General features: G+C 44.4%; 1 long non-coding RNA gene across 5 annotated transcripts in view; it reads left to right on the plus strand.

The window, feature by feature from the left end:
* Window positions 1-26,619, plus strand: part of LOC134901380 (uncharacterized) — a 95,574-nt gene that overhangs the window by 38,457 nt on the left and 30,498 nt on the right. The window contains exon 2 of one of the 5 annotated variants that reach the window (XR_010174893.1): window positions 10,141-10,243. The exons of the other annotated variants lie outside the window; for them this stretch is intronic. This is a non-coding gene — a long non-coding RNA (uncharacterized LOC134901380). The remainder of the gene's footprint in view (window positions 1-10,140; window positions 10,244-26,619) is intronic. 5 annotated transcript variants of the gene reach the window in all.

Consider the following 26,619-nt stretch of genomic DNA (forward strand, 5'->3'; position numbering starts at 1 on the left):
TCACACGTTTGTCGACCAGATATAAAACCGACCTGGTCCGGGTGTACCAGGAAGGGAAGTAAAGAACCTAGCCTATTCGCCAATACTTTTGCGTAGATTTTCATATCCACGTTTAATAAAGAAATAGGCCTATAGTAAGAGACTAACTCTGGATCTCTGCCCGTCTTAGGGATTACAACTATGCTGGCCAAGGAGGTCAAAGGGTCTAACGAAGCACTATCTAGAAGGTTGTTAAAAAATTTTTTAAGAAGGGCGTGAGAACGGGTGCAAATTTCTTATAATATTGAGAAATGAACCCATCTGGGCCTGGAGCAGCAGAAGATTTAAGCCCCTTAATGGCCGATAAAATCTCCTTCTCCGATATTTTTGCATTGAGGTCTAACACCTGTTGATCATTTAATTGGGGGAGTAATTCATTGGAGAAAAAAGTGGACAGGGGGGGATTGAAGAAAGATCCTGAGATGGGGGAAATTAGATAAATTATATAACTTCTCATAATATGTTTGAAAGTCTATGACTATGCGCATTGGGTCGTAAGTAGTCGCTCCGGAACCATGTTCCCTGATTCTAGTAACCAGACCTGAAGCCCTCTTTTGTCTGAGTTTACTAGCTAAAATAGAGTCAGTTTTATCTGCTTTATCATAATATTTTTGCTGTAGCCGTTTCAAGATATAAGCGGATTTGCGAGAGAGAATAGTATTAAGTCTGTCCCTCAGAGAATTGATCTGAATCAGTAGGGGTGCCGTAGGGTTCTGCTTATGTTGAGCAAGAAGAGAGGAAATTTCAGTTTCAAGTTGGGAAATTTCTCTTTGAGCTTGTCTCTTTCGAAATGCTGCCCTACTAATAAATTTACCCCTGAGTGTAGCTTTGTGCACTTCCCAGATAATCCCCTTCGACACCTTTTCCGTTAAATTAAGATCAAAGAACTCCGATATGGCAGACTTAACATCCTCAAAAAATGAAGGGTCCATCAACATATTATCATCCAGAGGCCACACGCGGGATCTGGTTTGGGATGAAAAGGTATCCAGGAGAACATAAGGCCCTGCATGGTCTGTCCATGAGAAAGGTGTTATACCTGCTGCCCCTACTCTAGAGGCAAGCGGTCTGGATACAAAGATTATATCAATGCATGAATAGATTTGGTGTGGACCAGAATAGTAAGTATAGTCTCTAGCCATCGAATTTCTAAGGCGCCATGTATCCAAAACCGCTAGCTTCGTTAGCTCCTTACAAAGATTAAATGAGGTACGAATGACTTCAGGTGAGTGTTTTAAAGTCCGTGAGGCAGCTTTGTCCAAAGAGGGATCCAACACAGCATTAAAGTCTCCACCTATTATCAAATTGCCTAGCATGCATTTTTCTATCCGTTTAAATAATTTAGAAAAAAACAGGCTCTGACCCGTGTTGGGAGCATACACACTAACTAAAGTGATTTGTTCCGTGCCTATGGAATCCACCAATATAAGGTACCTGCCACTGTATCAGACACACATTTAGAAATGACAGAGGGAACTTTGTTAGCAATTAGAATCGCCACACCCCTCTTTTTAGACGGAGCAAAGGCAAAAAATGTATGAAGGACACGCTTACCTTGTAGTTGAGAGTGTTCACCCGTAAGGTGTGCCTCTTGCAACAATACAATGTCTGATTTCTCATGCCTACATGCCCCCAGCACTAGGGTATGACGTTTAGGTGAATTCAGACCATTAACATGTATAGAGAGAATTTTAAACCCCATGATATTTCGAGTATAGAACACATAGATAAGGCTCCGATGCCAGTAGGGGGAGGCCAGTCGGATTCAGGGAGAAAGGGGCAAGATGGGAGGGCCAGAAAGAGAGAAAGAAAAGAGGAGAAAAAGAAGAAGAGAAACAAAAGGCGGCCTAAATAGGCCAAAACCCTGTAGAAAAAAAACCCAACAACAAAGGGGTGCAACTAGAACAAACATTAGAAATATTACAAACATATATCAGGGTAAGGGGCGGTTTATGTCAGAGATTATAAACCTATATACGAGGCCCTCAAATCAAAACTAGAATTCAAAAAGGAGTAACGGATTCGCAATAAAAGTTATAGATCGGGGACTAACCCTTAACACTAGTATTTAGAAAACAACAGAATCAAACAGTCCCAGCTATCACAGAGAGATAGTCAATTACAGAGAAAGAGTATTTTCCAGGCAATACCAATTTGTCCATTCAAGGGGGATTAGCATCATCCAGTCTGCCCCGACGGACCGTGGACCATTGTGGTTTTGGAGGACGGGTACGCTGAGGTTTTGATGACCCCTGTGAAGAGGCAGACATGGTGGGGTCCGGAAGAATGTTTAAGTCCAACAACAGCTTCTGCCCTTGTTCTAAGGTTTTAGCCGTACGAGTAGTAGTGTCTTCCAGGACCTGGAGCTGAAAAGGAACGTTCCATCGATACTTGATATTATTTTGATGGGGTAGTCTCGTTACCGGCTGTAATTCCCTTCTTTTTTGTATGGTTGAAGGAGCAAGGTCCTGGAATATTTGAATAGACATGCCCTTCAACAGAATATCTGCAGTGTCTCTAATTGCCACCATCAGTTTCTCTTTGGTGCGATAGTAGTGTAGTCTCATAATGATATCTCTCAGTTGTTGGCCAGATGTAGGCTTCGCCCTGAGAGCGCAGTGCGCTCTGTCCAGAAGTAGTTCATTGTCCGGCAGATCAGGAACGATGTGTTTGAACAGATCTCGGAGGGCAGGCAGAGGGCAGATCTCGGAGGGCAGACGGTGAAATTGTCTCTGTGCAACTCCAGATTCGCAAGTTATTTCTCCTAGATCTATTTTCGATGTCTTCTTTTTGTCCTTGAGGTCGTTGATTTCTGTGTGCAAAAGAGAGAGCTCTCTGTCAACCACTCCTTGATATCTGCACAGGTCATCAGTTTTAGTCTCCAAGGCGTCGGTCCATGATCCGAGCGAGAGGTCAATTCAACCTTAAAGTCGTCTACTGCCTTTTTAAGTTCTTGTTGAAACGTCGTTTTGATTCCCTCCACAAGGGTGGAAAGCATGGTTTGAATATGCGGGTCCATCGATAGATCTGGCGAAGATTCAGGAGAAGATGGACTACTCCTATTGGCTATTTGCAAGGAACTTTTGGTCTTGGGAGTAAACATAGTAACATAGTAACTAAGGTTGAAAAAAGACAATTGTCCATCGAGTTCAACCTATTTGTGGTCACCTATGCAGTCTTAATATAGGACTAGTTATTTTTATGTTAGGACTAGCTATATTAACTATAATGCGTGCCTACGCACCATAACCCTGAATATCTTTATCCAATAGGAATTTATCTAACCCATTCTTAAAGGTGTTGACTGAGTCCGCTGTTACTACTCTCAGGCAGGGCAGGCAGGGAATTCCAAACACGTATTGTCCTTACTGTGAAAAAACCTTTTCGCCTCAATGTGCGGAAACTCCTCTCCTCTAACCTAAGCGAGTGACCACGTGTCCTCTGTGCTGATAGAAAACAGGTCCCTCCCGAGCTCTGTGTATTGACCCCTTATATATTTGTAGATGTTGATCATGTCCCCTCTTAGTCTCCTCTTTTCCAATGTAAACATGCCTAGCCTGTCAAGCCTTTCCTCGTATTCCAGCGTCTCCATGCCCTTGATTAGTTGTCGCCCGCCTCTGAACCTTTTCTAGCTCCAGGATATCCTTTTTGTAATATGGTGCCCAAAATTGCACACAGTATTCAAGATGTGGCCTCACTAGTGATTTATATAATGGGAGTATAATACTCTCGTCCCTTGCATCAATTCCCCATTTTATGCATGCTAATATCTTATTAGCCTTCTTTGCTGCACTCCTACTTTGGGTACTGCGGCTTAATTTGTTATCTATGTGAACCCCTAAGTCTTTTTCCAGTACAGAATCCTCTAGTATTACCCCATTTAGTCTGTGTTGAATCTCATTCTCCATTTTGCTGCCCATGCTTCCAGTTTAGTTAAGTCGTTCTGAAGAGACTCAGCATCCCCCTCCGTATTTATAATCTTACACAATTTGGTATCATCTGCGAAAATTGACACCATGCTCTCTAGACCTACTGTTAGGTCGTTAATGAAAATGTTGAACAAAAGTGGTCCAAGTACAGACCCTTGTGGCACACCACTTAGTACTTTAGTCCAATTTGAAAATGATCCATTGACCACAATGTGCTGCTCCCTATTATCTAACCAATTACTGACCCAAGTGCATATTGTGCTCCCTAGCCCTATTTCTTGTAGCTTATAGATAAGATGCATGTGTGGTACAGTATCAAAAGCTTTGGCAAAGTCTAAAAATATTACATCCACCTCCTTACCCTGATCAAGGTTCGCACTTACTGTTTCATAAAAGCCAAGTAAGTTGATTTGACATGATCTGTCCTTCACAAATCCATGTTGGTTCCTTATAATGACCTTATTTGCTTCAAGGAACTTTTGAATACTGTCCCTTAGAATACCTTCCAATACTTTCCCACTATAGATGTAAGACTAACTGGTCTATAATTACCTGGTTCAGCTTTTCTCCCCTTTTTGAATATCGGCACTACCTCCACTATACGCCAATCTTTGGGAACCATACCTGATTTAACCGAATCCATGAAGATCAAAAATAGAGGTCTTGCTAGTTCAGCATGCAACTCCTTGAGAACTCTCGGGTGAATTCCATCTGGACCAGGTGACTTATGAATCTTTAACTTTTTTAATCGGTCACAGACTACCTCCTCACATAAATAAGCATTTAGCAGTGGGACATTATCTTTGTTGAGATTTTGTGTTAGACCCAGCATTTGGTCCTCTCTGGTAAATAGTACCATTGAAAAAAACTTGTTTAGTTTGTTTGCTATATCATTATCATTTTTGATTAAGACTCCCCTCTTGTCCTTTAAAGGGCCTATACTCTCCTTCTTTAGTCTCTTGCTGTTGTACTTAAAAAAAAATTGGAATTCGCTTTGCTTTCCTTTGCTACTAGTTTTTCAGTTCCTACTTTAGCTGCTCTTATTCCTTTTTTGCATATTTTGTTACAGTCCTTATAGTGCTGGAATGACTCCACATCCCCCTCAGATTTGTATTTTTTAAATGCTCATCTTTTTGTGTCCATTAATTCCTTTATATTTTTGTTAAACCACATTGGTTTGGGATTTTTATTCCTATTTTTGCTGCTGGTGGGAATAAATTTACGAGTATTATTTTTTTTTTTTTGCAAATAGATTTTTATTGAAATTTCAAATTAACGAAAACAGGAAGTTGCGGAAACAATACAATATCTTCTAAGATTGTCAGAGGTACATCGTCTGGAGAAACTTAACACCTAGTATAATAAAAAGAAAAAGAAGAGGAAAAGCTATAGAGGGGGATGACCTCTTTCTACATACGTATCTTAATTCCTGGGAAAGAAAAATATATAGAGCATACAGGAGTAAGAACTATAAACGTTTCATGAGTTGCAACTTCTTGATGCAAAAGGGAGAGAGTAGAAGTAGGAGAGGAAAGAAGAGTAACGAGATGAAGAGGGAGAGATAGAGGGATACGGAGTAGTATTACTCTCAGTGTAGAGGGGGAGAAAGGTTACTTAGGGAGTTAAGGTTTAGGAAGAGGGGGGGGGGGGGAAGGTTCTCACTTCCCATCCCAAGGGGCTTAACGCCTGATTAGTTACATATGGCTACTGGGGGTAAAAAGGAGGGGTTTCTCTTAAAGAGAAGATTTGTAATGAGCTGACGCTTTGTATTCCAGCCATGGGCTCCAAGTAGCAATGAAGGAGGTGTTTTTCATTTCTAGAGACAAAATGAGATCTTCCATTGCCATATAGTGGTCTAATCGGGCGGTCCATTCTTTCATGGTAGGGGGCACTGTTGATTTCCAGTGCACTGGGATCACTGCCTTAGAGGCACTCAAAATATGGCGAAGTAGTGATTTCTTGAGATGATATCTAGGTGTACGCGTGAGATTTAATAACCAAAAGCTGGGGCAAAAGGGTAAGTCCTCACCGAGGATAATGCTAGCTGTCTCCACCACCTTGCGCCAAAACGGTTGCAGGAGAGAGCATTCCCACCATATATGTAATGGGGTGCCTACTGCTGTCCCGCATCTCCAGCACGTGTTGGGTACTCCAGGATAGATTTTCGCAAGGATATTTGGGCATCTATACCATCTTGTAAGTATTTTGTAGTGAGTCTCCAAGACTAGCACATTGCTAGTTAGTGAGAATGTATTTTTATAGATCCCTTCCCAATCATCTGTGGCCACCAAACCCCCCAGGTCTAATTCCCAATCTCTGACAAATTTTGGCTGGGAAGAAAATCTATGATTCACGATCCACTTGTAAAACGTGAAAAGAGTGTGCCTAGGGTATGTGTGAGAGAGGCACATCTGTTCAAATAGAGTCAGTGCTCGTATACCTTTTCCAGAAGAGCAAGAAGTCTGTAGGTAATGTTTAATTTGGAGATATCTCCAGATTTCTTTATTGGGAAGATTCCATTTAGTTTGCAGTTCGGGAAAAGGTATTATACCAGATGAGTCTAGCATTTGATTAGTTCTCCGGATGCCCTTTTCTTGCCATGTATAGAACGACAGGGAGTGGTATCCAGGGGGAAATTCCGGATTCCCAAACAGTGGTGAGAGTGGGGAGGGATGTGCTGAAACATGTGGGAGGGAGCGCAGGAGACGCCAACACGAAAAGATGGGACCAGCCAGTGGGTGCATTACCTGGGGGACTTTAGACAGCCAAGGGGAGTTCATGCTAAGAGAGGGAAGAGAGGCCAGTTCGATGTCTACCCATTGTTTCCTGTGGAGTTCGCTACTCCATTCCATGACTCTCGTAAGGAGTACTGCATGGTAATAGGATAAAAAGTGAGGGAGTTGGAGACCTCCTTGGTGTTTCCGTCTAAAGAGGATCTCATGCTTAAATCGCGGTTTTCGCCCCGCCCAAATGTAGTCTCTGATCTTTCGTTGTAGTGAGAGGAACCATGGTCGGGGAATAGTAACCGGCAGGGTTTGTAATAAGTAAAGAATTCTGGGTAAGATATTCATTTTGATTACTGCTATTCTCCCTATCCATGAAATTTTTTTCCCGCCCCATTTGGAGAGATCAGATTGGAGTTTTGACAAGAGTGGTGGGAAATTCAATTGGTAAATTTGGGAAAGATCCTTGTGAAGGATTACTCCCAAATATTTTAATTGTGATGGATGCCATGCAAAGGGCGAGATAGATTGTAATTTACGAGTATTATTAATTAGCAGTGATTTTAATACATCCCATTTCTCTGTAGTATTTTTTCCTTGAAACAGAATTTCCCATTCAATGTCCCTTAACGCTTCCTTCATCATGTAAAAGTTGGCTTTGCTAAAGTTTAGAGTCCTAGTTGAGCCAGTATAGGACTGCTTATGAAAACTGATATTGAATGTGACCATATTGTGGTCGCTGTTACCTATGGGCTCTCCTACTTTAATATTTGATATCAATTCCCGATTATTAGTTAATATCAGGTCTAAGATTGCATTGTACCTAGTTGGTTCCTCGATTAATTGAACTAAGTAATTATCATTTGGCGTGTTTAAAAACATATTGCCCCTAGCAGTATCACATGAATTGATTTTCCAGTTTATCTCGGGATAGTTAAAGTCTCCCATCACTACTATGTCTCCTACTCCTGCTGCTCTTTCAATCTGATTCAGTAACAATTTCTCGTCAGACACATTAATACCAGGTGGCCTGTAGCATATCCCCAATAATAACTTCTTTATTCCTTTACCACCGCATGCAATTTCTACCCATAATGTCTCAATGGTATTTACCGTCCCTTCTTGAATATCTTCCTGTATAACAGGTTTTAGAAATGGCTTTACGTAAAGACGTACCTCTCCACCCTGTTTATTTAGTCTGTCTCTCCTGTACAGCGTGTTACCCTCTAGATTGACTGTCCAATCGTGAGATTCGTCCCACGTTTCAGTAATGCCTATAATATCATATTCCTTGCTTGCTGCGAGGATTTATAGTTCCCCTTTTTTACCTGTAAGGCTTCTACAATTGAGATATGTATTTCCCCTTATGGTTGGGACATCTTAATTCTTATGCAGCAAAGATGACCCGCAATTGTCATTGGTTACTGTTATTCTAAAACCCTTTTTAGTTCCCATGTTACTACCCTTGCTGTCTGCTCTATTCCTCTCCCCTACTCCTCCCCCATTTTATTCACTAATGCCACCCCTGCTATTCTTACTGAATGACCCGTGATATCTTGCTAAACCCTCCCCCCAGACACCTAGTTTAAAATCTCCTCCAACCTTCTAACCATCCTTCCCCCCAGCACCGCTGCCCCCTCCTCATTCAGGTACAATCCACGACAAAAAATATGGCGCCTGACTGAGAAGTCCGCCCAGTGTTCTAGGAACACAAACCCTTCTTTCCTGCACCAATCCCTAACATGGCAGGAGTCGTTGCGATGGAGACCTTTTTCACTTTACAGGGCATAGTATTGAAATGGCAAGACCTCAGGAACTTAGGTAGGGATCCGTGTGTCGCAAATAAAAATGTAAGGGCCTAGTATTGAGATATTTATGACATCTTGAAAGAAAAGGAAATCACAGTCCCGAAGGAGCTTTCTGAGAGCCTTTCCCGTGTAATAGGTATATCGGTGAGGCGATTTGCAGGAGAATGGCCGGTCAAGGGACAGAGGAGGCCCAGATGTGCGCTACAAATATACATGTAAGGACCACTGGGGGTGCTCAATGCTAGTGAGGGTGGGGAGAGCCAGGGAGAGCATCCCATGTGCAGGACCCACCACCCACCGGAGGGGAGGCTTCATGGCCTCCTTTAACAACACCACACGTCACACTCAATGTGTGTCAATTAAAAAAGAGGAGGTCGGGGCTCATCCACAGCTTGGCAAATAGGGAGGGATCCGCTCCAGGGGAAGCGTCCGCCACTTGAGGGACAGCAGCAGTGCCGTTCACAGGGTGGCTGTATAAAGGATTAAAACCAAATCCACCTTCTTTCCTGAAATTAAACTTTCTCCCTCAGCAAAGGTATTTTATGATCTTGTATCCCATGATCTAGATTATATGTTTGCACGAGAACGACAGATTCAATCACACACAGATAATCTCACAAAAGGAGAACGAATTGCGTTGCAGGAAATCATGAAATGGCAGGATACTATTATTAAGCCCTCTGATAAAGGGGGCAACATTGTGCTCTGGCCTCTCTCTCTATGTACACAATGAAATTGAGGAAACAATTAAGTGATCAGAATTGTTACAAAACATTAATCTTTAATCCAACTAGCAATTTTCTGCACTTATACAACTCCATTATTTCAGCAGCACATCAGAATAGGGTTATAAAGAAAAAAGACTTTGATTATCTCAGAGTGGAAAATCCAAAAATTGCTACCCTTTACCTATTGCCAAAGGTGCATAAAAATGACAAAGTCCCCCCTGGTAGACCAATTGTCTCTGGTGTTGGGAGTTTGACAGAAAAGGCCAGCACATATGTCGACCAATATCTTAGACATCATGTGCTGGCTCTGCCTTCCTACACCAGGGACACCATGGATGTGTTGAATAAACTACAGGACATGACAGTGAGTCAGGGCACATGGCTAGCCACCTACGATGTCGAAAGTCTGTACACCAGCATCGACCATAAGAGGGTATTGGCAGCCGTTCGATATTCTTTGGACACAAACACACACCATGAATTCAATAACTTTCTCCCTTCTCGAATTCATATTGACTAAAAATTATTTCATCAGCCAAGAAAAATTCTACCTCCAGGTTAGAGGGACAGCGATGGGGACAGCTTGTGCCCCATCGTATGCTAACCTCTACCTGGGGTGGTGGGAGAAGGAACATGTGTTCAACGATGCACTGGAAAAATACACACAACACATTCTATTATACCTACGGTATATAGATGATGTCCTGATCATCTGGGAGGCGGAGGCAACACTTCTGGAAGAATTCATTGCCATCCTGAACCAGAATGATTTGAATTTGAAACTTACTGGTGAAAAAGACCAGAAGGAAATTCACTTTCTGGATCTATGCATTAGGGTAGAGATGGATGGAAAAATCAGCACAGATATCTTTCAGAAAAAAACTGCAACTAACAGTATCCTGCATTCCAACAGCTCGCATCTTCCTGCAACCATTAAAGCAATCCTAAAAGGCGAATTACTCAGAACTAAAAGGAACTGTTCTGTTGAGAAGATATACCTAACACGTGAGAAACAGGTATGTGAACGTCTTAAGAAACGTGGGTACAGTAATAAGACCATAAAATCTGCCGTGAAAAGCGTTGAATTATACACACGTGAGTCTTTACTGACCCCTAAAATAAAATCTCAGAAAGAAGAATCGGTACGGTATATAGGTACTTTTAGCCCACAGTGGAAAGTAATTAATGGGATCTTACAGAAACATTGGCCCATTTTACAGACAGATGAGGTCCTTAGGCAAGTGTTACCGAGTAAAGTGCAGAGCAGCTGGAGGAGATCAACAAATTTACGTGATCTAGTTGTCCAGAGTCACCTCTCAGTTCCCACTAGATCACTATATAACAAAAAAGGATCCTACCAATGCGGCAGATGCAAAGCTTGCAAATACATGACACCCAAACAATATTATACAGATAAATTTGGTAAGAAATGGACTATTCTAAATTTTATCAGTTGTACTACCATGGGTGTTGTATAGCATCTCGAATGCCCATGTGGAAAGAGATATATTGGTAAAACCATACGTCCGCTAAAGGTACGGATCCTGGAGCACGCCAACAGCATTAAAAATGCCAAACAAGACGCGAGGAGATTCAAAACATTAACACCAGTGGCCAAACACTTCCTACATTACCATGGATGTGAAACTGGTTGTTTAAAAGCTTTTGGCATGCAAAATATACTACTGGGTATCAGGGGAGGTGACCTTGATAATGAACTGCTCAAATTAGAGACCAAGGTAATCTTCCTCATGGACAGTATGCAACCACTGGGCATGAACGAACACAACAGTTATTTGCCATTCCTCTAGGGGTGCTGAGTGTGATAAGCACCATCACTTACCTTGTGAAGGAAAATTTGGGACATTTTTTGTTACTTTTTGGCTCCCTATACCTAATTGATGGGGAAGCATAAAGGAAGTTCGTAGGTGTGACATGGGGAAGAATTTTTTGATTAAGGGTTGAGTGGACCTGTTCCCTGAGTAAGGGGGTTACAGACCCTTTCATCCCCAAAAGTATGAAGAATACCAATGTATTACACTTCATAAGATCCTGATTTAACATCTTGAAAATTGGACTATTAAAAGACTGTATGTCCTAACCTTGACGTAAATTATTGCTCTGTGATGAAGATTTATGATTTTATTGATCCCATAGGGTACTTCAGTGTAAATTATCTAGATGGGCCTACGATAAACTAGGTGACAAACAACAAGCAAAACAAATAATCCATATGTGATCCATTGGTTATTTATGTTGGAATAATGAGTATATAGGAGAAATTATACTTACCGTCTTGAACAGATACCTCGAATTTAAAAAGAGACAACTACACCAGGAATAATGGGGACAAGGAGATATACACAGATTTGGGAATAATATGGGAAAATACATCTGAGAAAATTAGGGATGTGTACATCCAATCATACTGAGAGGAATAGGTTCCTGTTAGGATCTCCTGCTCTGTGCTGCCACGTCGCCATGGCAACCGGGAGGCAAGTGTTAGCGAAGTAACCTGAGCGCAGCTTATACTCCAGTCCGGGTTTTTACTGTGTAGTGGTTACAGGCTCTGTGCACGGCAGGGAATCCGGCGCTGGTTTTGTGCTCACAGTCTGTGAGGTCTGAGTGGGGCGTGGACAGCACCTGCTATATAAACCATCCTCTCAGGCTAGGCAAATGCTGCTGAATCTTTGTTTGTTAGTCAGTTCCAGAGAGTTAGCTAGTACTGTGTGACTTTGTATTTACTTGTTGCTTACTGCGAATAGGCCTTGGGATTCGGTACTTCATTCTGCCAATCCGGACCTAGCAGTAAGACTGGAGTCAGTTGTTTGACCTGCTGGGGTTCTTTTGCTATTCTGTGAACCCAGCAGGTTTGCGGCTGTACTCTCAGACCTGCTTGCTTAATCCTCCCTCACTGTGCAGGGCGTCCAGGTGTCAGTTTAGTGGCAGTAAGCTGAACCTGTGCCCTGCAAGTGGGGGTTAGGATTGTGGATACTCTCCTTGTGTCTATATTTCTATCTCTGACCAAGGAGTTTATTCCCACACCCGTTGGTAACCCTTTGGGGTTTTTTCTGTTGCTCTTAGCAACATCATTTCAGGTGCTCCACATGTTAAATCACTACACATCGCTTCATTGTCCGCTCTATTCCATCTGAGCATTCCTGACACTAGGGAGACACCCAATTCCTGAGCCTTTGGGCTTCTCCGTTCACTTTGTGTTTATTAGTTATTCCATCACCTCCTGTGTATGTTATGTTATACTGTCTGTGAGTTCGTTTGCTTCGCTTCCCTCTCTGTTCATACACCGGTATACTCCTGTTAGCACTGGTGTGTGTAACATATTCAGCAGCCTTACTCCTGTTGAAATTTTGTGGGAATATGGAGCATACCCCTCAAAATACTTTGCAACAGGTGGTCGATCAAGTGCAGGTCCTGACTCGACAATTTAATGAGATGTCCATTAAAATGAACACCCCGCAGGCCGCTAGCGGAGCTCCCGCAGCAGCAAGTTCAGGGGTTAAGGAGCCGAAAGTAAATCTCCCGGATTGTTTTTCTGGAGATCGCTCGCAGTTCTTTTGTTTCAAGGAGAGCTGTAAGCTATATTTCAGGCTTAGGCCCCAGTCTTCTGGGTCGGAGATTCAGCGGGTGGGCATGGTGATTTCCTTGCTACAAGGAGACCCACAGGTCTGGGCATATGGGTTACAGCCTGACTGTCCGTCGCTTAAAAGTGTTGATGCTTTTTTTTACGGCACTGGGCAATTTGTATGATGACCCTGACAAGATGGCTTCAGCCGAGGCTCAGATTACGGTTCTTAAGCAAGGGCGACGGCCAGCTGAGGTTTATAGTACGGAGTTTTGGAGGTTGGCTCATGATACCCAGTGGAATGACCCAGCCCTGAGAAACCAGTACCGAAGGGGCCTTTCTGACCAGATAAAGGACCAACTGGTACAATATCCCTCGCCTGATAGCTTAGATCAGCTCATGCAGTTATCCATCTGGGTGGATAGACGGCTGAGAGAGCGTAGGCTTGAAAGGGAGACCGCAGTTTCCTTTTTTCCCAAGGGAACCTCAGACTCTGAGGAATATTCCGAGGAGCCTATGCAGATTGGGGCTACCCGCCTCTCCTCGCGTGAGAAGACGCGGAGGAGACAGCAGGGTCTGTGTTTGTACTGTGGGAATAAAGGTCATGTTGTAGTATCATGCCCAGAAAAACCGGAAAACTTCAGGGCCTGAGGGTGATGGGAAATATCCTGTCAGGCCAGAAGTCAGAATTTCCTAAAAAGACTTTTCTCATTCCGGTGACTTTGGAGATCCTCGGTCAAACTGTCAAGACTGAGGCCTTTGTTGACAGTGGGGCCGATGGGGTTTTCATGGACCGTCAATTCGCCCTGGAACACTCTGTTCCCTCAGTACCTTTGGCATCAGAGATTGAGATCTGTGGGTTAAACGGGGAACCATTGTCCCAGGGTAAAATTACCTCCTGCACCAGCCAAATTCCTTTGTTTATTGGAGCCACACACTCTGAAAAATTGTCTTTTTATGTGACTGTCTGTTCTTTTGCCCCATTGGTTTTGGGGTTACCCTGGTTAAGGGCCCATAACCCTCAATTTGACTGGGTCACTGGGGAGATTCTTAGTTGGGGTAGTGATTGTTTCAGGAGTTGCTTGAGCCTTCCAGTCAGGCTCTCGCAGCTAAGTTTGCCAGGATTGCCAGGATGTTATGCAGATTTTGCGGATGTGTTCTCCAAAAAAGTTGCAGAGGTACTACCTCCCCATCGCCCCTATGACTGTGCCATTGATTTGTTGCCGGATGCTAAGCTTCCCAAGAGCAGGTTGTACTCCCTGTCACGTCCTGAGACTCAGGCTATGGCAGAGTACATTCAGGAGAACTTGGCTAAGGGATTTATCAGACCCTCACAGTCCCCAGTTGGGTCGGGGTTCTTTTTCGTGGGTAAAAAGGACGGTTCGTTGCGACCCTGCATCGACTTCAGGGAATTGAACCGTATCACGATTAAAAACTCGTACCCACTGCCTCTCATTTCGGTTTTGTTTGACCAGCTTCGTACTGCCACCATTTTTTCTAAGATTGACCTACGTGGTGCTTACAATCTAATCCGAATAAGAGAGGGGGATGAATGGAAGACTGCCTTTAATACCCACTCAGGGCATTATGAATATTTGGTGATGCCTTTTGGGCTCTCTAATGCCCCGGCAGTCTTCCAGGAATTCATGAACGATGTGCTCAGGGAATATTTGGATAGATTCTTAGTTGTTTATCTAGATGACATCCTAATCTTCTCTCATTCCCTGGAGGAACATCGGAAGCATGTACGCTTAGTCCTCCAGAAACTCAGAGACCACCAGCTTGGGGCGAAGCTGGAGAAGTGCGAGTTTGAAGTCCAACAAATCGCAATTCTAGGGTATATTATCTCCTCAGAAGGTTTCCAAATGGAGGGTTCTAAGGTACAGGCAGTCCTGGATTGGGTGCAGCCCACTAGTTTGAAGGCGCTTCAGCGTTTTCTGGGCTTTGTGAATTTTTATAGATGGTTTATCGCTGGATTTTCGTCTATAGTGGCCCCCTTGGTGGCACTCACTAAGAAAGGGGCGGATGTTGCTCACTGGTCTTGTGAGGCCAAAGCGGCCTTTGCCCGTCTCAAAAGGGCATTTGTCTCGGCCAAGGTGCTGCAACACCCAGATCCAGAGCGTCCTTTTGTGGTAGAAGTGGATGCCTCTGAGATAGGTATTGGGGCAGTGCTCTCTCAGATGGGGGTGTCTGATAATCGCCTTCATCCCTGTGCTTACTTTTCTCGTAAATTTTTGTCTGCCGAGATGAATTATGATGTGGGTAACCGGGAATTGTTGGCTATAAAGGATGCACTCGGGGAGTGGAGACACTGGCTTGAGGGGGCTAAGTTTGTGGTCTCGATTCTCACCGACCATAAGAATCTGGCATATTTAGAGTCAGCGAAGCGGCTCAATGCCAGGCAGGCACGATGGGCTTTGTTTTTTGCTCGCTTTAATTTTTTGATAACATATCGCCCTGGGTCAAAAAACATCAAGGCTGATGCGCTCTCGCGGAGTTTTGCTCCAGTTCAAGAGACCACCGAGGAGCCATTGCCCATTGTGTCCCCATCATGTATTAAAGTGGGCATTACCCAGGACCTCTTGTCATTAGTCCTTAGAGCACAGGAGCAGGCTCCTCCAGACCTTCCGGTAGGTCTCTTGTTTGTGCCTCCTAGGTTAAGACAGCGAGTGTTCCTGGAATTCCATGCCAAGAGGTCGGCAGGGCATCCGGGTATTGCCAGAACTCGGGAGTTGCTGTCTAGGGCGGTGTGGTGGCCCTCGGTGGCTAGGGATGTGGATCAGTGGGTTCGGGCATGTGACGTTTGTGCCCGAAATAAAACTCCTAGAGGGGTTCCTGTCGGCCCATTACATCCACTCTCTATTCCGTCTAAGCCATGGACCCACATTTCCATGGATTTTGTGGTGGACTTGCCCAAATCCTCGGGGATGACAGCCATTTGGGTTGTCGTTGACAGGTTTTCGAAGATGGCGCATTTCGTTCCACTGGTTGGGTTGCCATCGGCCAGACGCCTGTCTGAGTTATTTATGCAGCATGTTGTGCGCCTCCACGGGTTGCCACTTGATGTGGTCTCTGACCGTGGATCCCAGTTTGTGGCCAAATTCTGGAGGGCATTTTGTTCTGATCTCCAGATTTCTGTGAGCTTGTCGTCAGGCTACCATCCACAGTCTAATGGGCAGACTGAGAGGGTGAACCAGTCCTTGGAGCAGTTCCTCAGGTGTTATGTCTCCAAGTGTCATACTGACTGGGTTGAGTTTGCCTATAACAACGCGGCTCACTCTGCTACAGGGATCTCTCCCTTCCTTTGTGTGTATGGGCATCATCCTAAGGCCAATTCTTTTGACCCCCTGGATTCCACGCCTGGTGGTTCCTCTGTTGTTTCGGTCCTTAGGGGTATTTGGAGGAAAGTGAAGAAAGCCCTTGTGTCTGTGTCATTAGTGACCAAAAGGGTTTTTGATAAGCGGAGAAGACCCTGCAGCTTCAAATTAGGAGACTTCGTCTGGTTGTCCACCAAGAATTTGAAGTTGAGACAGCCATCTCATAAGTTTGGCCCCCGGTTCATCGGCCCTTATAAGATCACCAGGGTTATCAATCCGGTGGCATTTCAGTTAGATCTGCCCCGTTCATTGGGTATCAATAAAACATTTAATTGTTCCCTTTTAAAACTGGCGGTTAGTAATCCTTCTTCCAGTGGAAAACCTTCTCCTCTTCTGATACGGGGTCAGAGGGAGTTTGTGGTTGAAAGGGTTCTTGACTCCAAGATGGTTCGGGGTCGGCTGTCATTTTTGGTGCAATGGAAGGGGTATGGCCCGGAGGAGCGGTCGTGGGTGCGCAGTTGTGATCTTCATGCCCCCAGACTGATACGCTCTTTCTTCTCGCAGTTCCCCGATAAACCCGGTGGTAGGGGTTCTTTGACCCCTCGTCAGAGGGGGGGTACTATTAGGATCTCCTGCTCTGTGCTGCCACGTCGCCATGGCAACCGGGAGGCAAGTGTTAGCGAAGTAACCTGAGCGCAGCTTATACTCCGGTCCGGGTTTTTACTGTGTAGTGGTTACAGGCTCTGTGCACGGCAGGGAATCCGGCGCTGGTTTTGTGCTCACAGTCTGTGAGGTCTGAGTGGGGCGTGGACAGCACCTGCTATATAAACCATCCTCTCAGGCTAGGCAAATGCTGCTGAATCTTTGTTTGTTAGTCAGTTCCAGAGAGTTAGCTAGTACTGTGTGACTTTGTATTTACTTGTTGCTTACTGCGAATAGGCCTTGGGATTCGGTACTTCATTCTGCCAATCCGGACCTAGCAGTAAGACTGGAGTCAGTTGTTTGACCTGCTGGGGTTCTTTTGCTATTCTGTGAACCCAGCAGGTTTGCGGCTGTACTCTCAGACCTGCTTGCTTAATCCTCCCTCACTGTGCAGGGCGTCCAGGTGTCAGTTTAGTGGGAGTAAGCTGAACCTGTGCCCTGCAAGTGGGGGTTAGGATTGTGGATACTCTCCTTGTGTCTATATTTCTATCTCTGACCAAGGAGTTTATTCCCACACCCGTTGGTAACCCTTTGGGGTTTTTTCTGTTGCTCTTAGCAACATCATTTCAGGTGCTCCACATGTTAAATCACTACACATCGCTTCATTGTCCGCTCTATTCCATCTGAGCATTCCTGACACTAGGGAGACACCCAATTCCTGAGCCTTTGGGCTTCTCCGTTCACTTTGTGTTTATTAGTTATTCCATCACCTCCTGTGTATGTTATGTTATACTGTCTGTGAGTTCGTTTGCTTCGCTTCCCTCTCTGTTCATACACCGGTATACTCCTGTTAGCACTGGTGTGCGTAACAGTTCCATAGGTTCCTACGATACAAGATAAGGGATGCTACCGTGGGATGAGATAGTAGGTATATTTATACACAACAGGTAGACTCAATATCTCTCAATTATAAGGTGGCTCAACATATTAAATGTATTATAATAATGAGATTGCTGGGAACTACTCCATGAATTAGTATTTTGTAGGACCACCTTCATAATATATTTATAAGTGTACAATTTGTATGCATATCACATATTTTTAATCACATTTATTTGGAGGGTCACTATTAGATCAAATCATCATTATAATTTCACCATTTTCAGTTCACTCACCAGATACTAAACACTCTTGGCCATGAAATATTTACATGACCATCATAAATAACATACAGTCACTATCTTATTTTCACTGTATTAAATTAAATTCTGACACAGACACACATAGTATACCACTCAGCTGTTTTTCACATTTTTATTGTTTATTTTATTTTCACATTGCACAGTTTGAGGTGTTCATTTTGTTGTTTTTCCTATTATGTGGTTGCCAATGACAACTGTTATACATCACTTTTCCAATACACACTCACCTTACTTACTAAGCATATTCAAGTTTATCTCTCATACTGGAAACACCGAGTATCCCTTTAATATTACTCTCAGGAACCTATTATTATGATACCATTGGATCTAACCAGTCAGATGACTTGAACCGTAGCCCAGAATCAGAGACACAGATTTAACATTATGTCTATCTCTGGTGCACGTAATTTGGGCTCTCTGATAGGTTAATAGGTGTCACATGATTAGACTGAGCACAGTCCAAATCCCATTAACAGGAGACGCGACGTGATTGGATGGCCCAGTCATGTGACCGGGAATCTGCCCCGCGATTGGTATATCTGTACTGTTAAATTAGGGCTATTGGAGGCATTCTGGTTAGCCCTGAAAAAACTTAACTGTGAAACACGTGTCGGCGAGTCACACTGTGCTGTTGTGTATAATAACAATGTGCTAAATGTATTGTGTTGTTAGGAATAGAGCGAGATCTATACTAAAGCTGAGCTAGCTATTGTGATGCCTCATGACACTGATGGAGCTCACAAGCTTTCCTGCACTGAGAGGATTATTTAACCACATATGACTCAGCAAGCTGCATGTACTAGCAACATTGTAGCAAGACTAAGATACACTGCTTAATGTAGCAGCTGAGACATCTCTACAGCACTGCTTGTTACTTTATAAGTATAGAACAATTATCTAGCAGTGTTTATGTGCTACTCAGGTTAAATGCTGTTTATTTGATATATAGGTTTCCATCACACAGCTGATAATTACAAAACAGCTAGTTAGGATATACTGCTATTAACAGCTGATGGAGTGTTCCAGTGTACGGCATTAGTGCAATACTCAAATAGCTCACTAAACCCTGTGCCTTACAGCTATGATCTATATTCCACGATAATAGTAGTGAATATTGTGGAAAACTGTCAGTTTATATGCATTTTTGGACATTACAGTGTCTCTCATTAACAATATCACTAATGAACATTGTGATTACTCACTTAAAGTGATATTGACTTTATTAATTACCTGCTGTAAATCGACTGAGAACAGCTAATTACATTGAGATCACTAGTGGGGAGAAGCACTGATCTATAGCTGTATAAGCATATAAGTGAACATCAATTATCATTCACTTAAAGTGACACTGACTTCAGGTATTACCTGCTGTAAATTGATTAAGAACAGCCAATTATATTGAGATCACTAGTGAGGAGAAACACGGATTCATAGCTGTATTAGCACATGAATGCATGTAAGTGAGGGGTCATAGCGCCCAAACAGATTATTCACTTAAAGGGATACTGACTTCAGTTATTACCTGCTGTAAATTGATTGAGAACAGCTAATTACATTGAGAAATGCTGTTTATTTGATATATAGGTTTCCATCACACAGCTGATAAGTACAAAATAGCCAGTTAGGATATATTGCTATTAACAGCTGATGGAGTGTTCCAGTGTACGGCATTAGTGCAATACTCAAACAGCTCACTAAACCCTGTGCCTCACAGCTATGATCTATATTCCACTATAATAGTAGTGAATATTGTGGAAAACTGTGAGTTTATATGCATTCTTGGACATTACAGTGTCTCTCATTAACAATATCACTAATGAACATTGTGATTACTCACTTAAAGTGATATTGACTTTATTAATTACCTGCTGCAAATCGACTGAGAACAGCTAATTATATTGAGATCACTAGTGAGGAGAAGCACTGATCTATAGCTGTATAAGCATATAAGTGAACACCAATTATCATTCACTTAAAGTGACACTGACGTCAGTTATTATCTGCTGTAAAGTGATTAAGAACAGCCAATTATATTGAGATCACTAGTGAGGAGAAACACGGATTCATAGCTGTATAAGCATATGAATGCATATAAGTGAGGGGTCATAGCGCCCAAACAGATTATTCACTTAAAGTGATACTGACTTCAGATATTACCTGCTGTAAATTGATTGAGAACAGCTAATTACATTGAGATCACTAGTGAGGATAAACACTGACTCATAGCTGTACAAGCATATGATTGCACATAAGTGAGGGGTCACAGCGCCCAAACTGAGGGGGAGCTTTCTATTGGAATATTGCACTTTACAGTACCCTCAGTAAGCCTATCTAGTACAACTGATCAGTGACTTCAAAGCGCCATTGGGCACTCAGCCTAACAACACATATAATTTGATTCAAGGGTCATATTACCTATAATATATTATATATGTTTTTATTCACACATATCACACTTTGTTTTGTCAATTTATATGTTTTTGGTTTTAATATTTCACAGCTACAGGTCTTTTTAACAAATATACTCTAATAAAAGTTATATTTTATGTATCAATTTAATGTTTAAGTGCGCCACTTCAAGTCCAATCCTTCTCTGTTTCTTTTTGTGCATAACTATATATTGACAACAATATATTCAGTGGCAGCACCCCCTATATAATTCAAATATCTGATATAGAATATAACTAGGGGTTTCTTTTGTTCTAAGTTGGAACTTTTCTATAATATGCTAGTGCAGTAGTATCCCCTTTCCCTGCTAACGTACATACTGGCTGTATAAAGATGGTGGTCGAGGGGTAGATGCACCGCATCCGCCGAGCGCCCCCCAGCGACAGTTGAGCCCGGGTGCTGATGCATCAGAGAGACCGCTGCCCGTATGGAGCCAGAGCCAAAAGTCCGTCCAGTTTCGGCAGGGGTAGTCAGGGGGATGGGGGAGAGCAGGGCCAAGGAGAGCAGCCGCTCCAGCACCGGGCGCCAGAGCCCGGTCCGGGAAATAGAGTGGCAGCTCAGAGGATCTACCGCCGTGCCCGGGCCGTGACCCCATCACACAGCGTTATATAGTTAAGTGTATCAGCTGGGCCGCTGAGCCCCCCCCCCCCCACTCCCCGCCACAGCGAGCGCTCCCCCAGCAGCTCCGGCAAGCACCCGACCCAGCCACCAGAGGCACGCCCACCGCGTGTATATGACTCACCGCTGAGCCGCTGTTGAGGTGGGCACGAGCAGGCCGGAGCTCTGGGCGGCGGTGAACATGGTCCATGGCAGGAGGGAGACGGGAGCGGCACAGACCCGGATCTAATACGGCTGCACTCTCCTCCAATGCGACACTGCAGCTACGTGGTCGGGTCCCGCGGTCCAGTCAGCACATCTTGCGGAAGACGTAGCCGTAGAGGATATCCACCAGTGCCAGGTAGCGAAAGGACCAATCTCTCTCCGGGTTCTTCCGGGTCCCGAGCACCTCACAAATCAAACCCCCGGTCTCCAGAGAGCGCATAGGCCCCAACCCACAGGGAAGCAGGAGACTCCCCCGCTACGGGACTCCACGCACAGTCCCCAGGTGACGGGGATTAGTTACTGGGCAGTCTGAGTGGTGTATCCGAGCCAAAACAGAGGTTTACAAGGCTCTTTGTGGGACTTTAACATGGAGCTCCACTCAGGCACGTCCGACCCGCCTGCTCGTCAGGCCACGCCCCCTTAGTCTTATAATTTATTAGTGTACTCCAGTACTCTTTTAGTAGTAATAAACTGCTGGCTAGTGTCCCCCACTGTATCTGGTGGATAAATAAATTGTTTGTAGTTTTTAATAGCTGCTATTAGCAGTATTATTAACTGCTCCACTTTGACCAATTATGTGTTTTCACCCAAATATATTATCAATAGTGGTTGACATACATTCTCAGTCTCTGCTGTCAATGCTGCCAGACAATGTGGATTATTCTCTATATTTCCTTATTGTATTGACTGATGCTGGAACAAATACAATTGCAATGGCAGTGTGCAAACGTTCTCAGTCACCGCTGTCAACGTTGCCAGATCAAATACACTGTTCTATATGCATTGCCCTTGAATTAGTTGCTGCTGGCACTATCCGCCTATTCATACAGCAGTGTAGGGAATCCCGTTCCGTATTTGGTGAATCCACATAATGTGATTGCTAATATGAGGTGTTACATAAAGAGTTCTGGAGTACACTAATAAATTATAAGACTATGCTGCTCACCGACTGATTTAAACTAAACTGGACCTGACATATATATTATTGCACTCAGTGTATCTACGATTACTGACAATTACTGAAAAACACATGATGTGATACCTATATTTTGATAGGAATTACTTGGGATAAACATTCTGATTAACACACGGAATACCATTGGAGGTCATAGTACCCAGAATCAACTTTACATCCATTGCACAACACATGGAGTACAGTGTGTGTTTTAAAAAAATGTATGTTACACATTGTTTTTTCACTTGTATGTGGTTTTAATATTTCACAGTTACAGGCTTTTTAAAAGTATATAAATAAAAGAACTAAAACAAACAATAAGACAGCGCTTTTCACATTGTATGAAAAAATAGCCTTTACTTTATATTTCATATATAGAATACAGATATAAAAGGATTTTCACCTACACATATATATAGATATCACACTAAGGTACCGGCCAGTACCAATTTTAATCTAAAAAATATATATTAAAATTATCTCTGCAACAAAAACAATACATTCAAAATATCCAACTAGAGTAACAATTGCCCTGTATCTCTATAATTCTCCTATTAGGGCTATTAAGATGTATATTCCTTAAATTTTCTATATAGCACAATAAGCCTTTGTTAGTAAGCAGAGAAATCCACATACATCTGTTAATTTAGGCAAGGAAGAATTTAAAGTAGAGGATTTTATCCCACAGTTCAAGCAGGTTGTTTGTTAGTGCACTATAGATGTAATTGGCGGTGCAGCTGTTAATTTGAGATCAGCTGTTAGCGTTTTAATCAGATAGATATTGAGCCTGTGTTATAATCAATACCGTCCATACCTTACAACAGACTTGATGTTGTTATATTAAGCATTTATCGCTATTATTATATAATCAACTGTGTATACAAATAGGCAGTATGTATACAACTCCGTCTGGATATCTGAGAATCCATTGACATTGACACATGGGGAGCTGGCTGGAGTGACACATGGAGGAGATGAAGTGTATTATGTGAATATGGCTTTTTCAATATATTTTATGTGGATCTGGATTTTTAAATTATTTTATGTGGAAGTGTCTTTTTCAATGTATTTTATGTTGATTCTGGCTTTAAAATGTATTTTATGTGGATCTGGCATTTTCATTGTATTTTATACCAGGGGTGTGGCCTAGCAGGCACAAGGTCTATCTATCGATCTATGGGATCAGTACGAAATCCCACCGGGCAGGATCCCAGCGCTCGGAATACCGACACTGGAATTCCGACTGGCACAATCCTGACAGGGGGGCGAGTGCTACGCTCGGCACACTAATTTATTCTCCCTCTGTGGGTGTCATGGACACCCACAGAGGGAGAATATGTCGGGATTGTGCCAGTCGGGATTCCAGTGTCTTGACTGCATCCCCTATCTATCTATCTATCTATCTATCTATCTATCTATCTATCTATCTATCTACACACACACACACACACACACACACACACACACATACTTGTTTTTCTATCCTCATCGGGACATATGTCTGGAACCTTCCTCATGGGGACCTATTCAGGAATACCGGCCTAATGAGGACACCCCACATAACTGATTTATTTTCGGGTTTAATTAGAGATAGAGGAAACGTGTATTCAGCAGCAGATACATTTTATTCAGGAAAGGTTCTTTCTCATTTCAGCAGTAATTCGGTTCTTAATGTAAAACTTAACCGAGAGCCAGTTCCGAGCCTTCAGCGCTTGTCGTTCTGCCCTTAGGCACGCATCACAGTCATTCTTGCCCGGCACCTTGAATGAGCGAATGAACCGAATCATGCGACGTTCAACAGCTTTCACTTCTGCTGGGGTCCACGGATTGCGCTTGGTACCCCTTCTGTCACCTGTGCGGGAGAAGAAAGGTCAGTCACCACGCAACGCCACCACCAGTCATGGACGCATCTCAAATGGAATGGACAGTCACACCCACCTTTAGCTGCACCTCCATCCACCGCCGACACCACGCTGCCAGCTTCTTTTCCCATGTGCCCCATGGGAACCTCAGTATCCTGACTCTCTGGCTCATCCCCAGAGTCATCGCTCACCACCTGGATCGGCTCTGTGGATAGAGAAGGACAGGGAAACCGATCACACCAGCCCACTTAGACAGTCAGTCCCTGGAGCCACACTGTCAAGTGATACCTACCGTTTGGATCAATGGAGATCTCTTCCAGATTGTGGCCCCGGAATTCAGCCATTCTCCCTTGCTCGAGAGCCAGAAACAGCTTGCTCAACTTGGCCAGTTGAAGGGTACCCTCCGGGAGGCGGTAATAATGCCGGTGCACCCGAATATCATGTCCAAGGAAATCAGCAAGCTGATCCATCTCTGTATCGCTCAGGTTGAGGACTCTGGAAAGTGTAGCCACATGCTTCCGTAGGCGGGTGGAAGATAATGCTTCGGGGTGCTTGGCCCCACACTCCCGGGCGTAGAGACGTATGCAGTCGGATCCCCTATAATGGGACATGGCTGTTGGCCTAGCAAACATGTAGATATTGTGTGGGGTCACACCACATTCTGTCCGCTTCTCTATGAGGAGCTCCATCGCTTTCTGCATGCTTGGGGATAGCAGGACAGGGACTTTCCTGCCTCTTTTCCCAGGAATCTCAATACGGGAGAAGTGACGACAGAGTGCCTTCTCCAGCTCTGACAGGGCCTGGGCCACATCACCCTGCAAATCGGCTGTGTGCCGTAAATCGAAGGAGGAGAGCAGCATCTTGGAAACCTCACCTTCTCTCCTGCGGTTGAAGAGAATCAGCTGCGTGAGGGTAACTTTGGCCAACATGGACCACTGCTGTTTGGAAGGGTGGGCGGACAACTCATCGATGTACTCTCGCTGACGGTCAAGGAGGTACAGGTTCAAGCGCTTAACATCATCAGTGAAGGGCAGAAGCAGCGGTGCATTCCATTTTATCTCTCGAAGTGTCTTCAGGGCAGCAGTGGAGATTAGCTCGCTCCACCTCGCCTCATAAATTTTCCGAAAGTTTCGGGCACGCTCCTCTGTCAGGGCACTGCCCTCCATCAGTGCCTGACACTCCACCATAGCTGAAATCTTCTGCAAGCTGTGTCCCACCTTCAGAGCCAACGAGGGTATTTTATATGTATTGGTGCGGTCATCGTAACCGGCCAGGCTCCTCACAGCATGCACCACTTGCAGGAAATTCTGTGGGCAAATGAAATCTTCCATACACCGCAACGGTGTGACCTTCATCGCCTTCAGCAGAAGCCGCCCCACCTCTCTGAGCTTCTGACGGATGTAATCATGCTTGCTGACATCAGACCCCAGACGGTTATAGAGGTGCTGACCGAACTGCATAATCCAGCGGTCCCCTTTGATTACCGGTACCACATCATCATAATTCATTTCGCTCAGCAACTTCCAGAGGCCAGTGCCAACATCTTTCGGGAGCGGTGTGGCGTAAGTGAAGAGACCCTGCACCCTGGTTCTTCCAGGTTTGGGGCTGACACTTTTGCGGAGCGGGCACCTCTTCACATGGCGCCACAGGTGCTTCCTGGAGAATAGCCCTTTACATTTTACACAGTGCATGAAATCTTGGGGAGCCGTTGCTTCTTTCGGCTGCTTGCACGGTAGGAGGACTCCGCTGCCCTCGCGGAGAACCCCGACATTATGGGCAAAGTTTCCCCGGGTGCGAATCAGGTCTAGCTGCACTGTCCTTTCCCTGGAGCGCTTCGGAAAGCTGAGTGCCCTTGCAACCTCATGCTCATTGTGGTGGACAGCTTGAACATGTCTCGCAATTTTTGAGAATGGCCTCTCGCACCACAGGCAGAAATTTTTCTTGTTACATGCAATCGAACCATCTGCTTTTCGGGTAAGTACCTGGACCGACACTGCGCGGGCCGGATGGAGACTTGGTTCGGCCTCCGCGGAGCAAGCCCCGGACACTTCCAGAACCTTCCTGCCGTGAAAAGACGTCTCCTCCCCTCCACTATCATCCGAGCTGCTCAACTCTGACGAGTCGGGGAGATAGTCTTCGTCACTGCCGTCGGTTCCGTACATTGCCTCACTGCGACCAGCAGACCCAGCACTTCCGGAGTTTGTGGCGCACACACCGTACCAAGCCCGCGCTTTCTGTCTGACCACGCCCACCGTGAATACAGGGTTCTGGGAATCGAGGGCCCAGGCCCCGGCACGTGCTTCCTATTACACATCCGGAGAGGTGGTTCTTACTAGAGTCACGTGTCGGGCGGCGCGCGCGACACTTTTGCGCCACATGCTCCGATTTTCCCCAGGCTCCTGGAAGCCTGTCCCGGACCGAGAGGTGCCAGTCTCCACTCATCGGCAAGACTTCCACAAATCGTAGTACCGGATTCAGCCCACCAGGGGGCGCTGCGATGGGCAAGGAAGGAAATATCAGACCCGGTTTTCGGGCTCCGCGATTTTTCCGACGAATGCCCT

Source organism: Pseudophryne corroboree, chromosome 1 (assembly GCF_028390025.1).
Source record: "Pseudophryne corroboree isolate aPseCor3 chromosome 1, aPseCor3.hap2, whole genome shotgun sequence".
NCBI lineage: Eukaryota > Metazoa > Chordata > Amphibia > Anura > Myobatrachidae > Pseudophryne > Pseudophryne corroboree.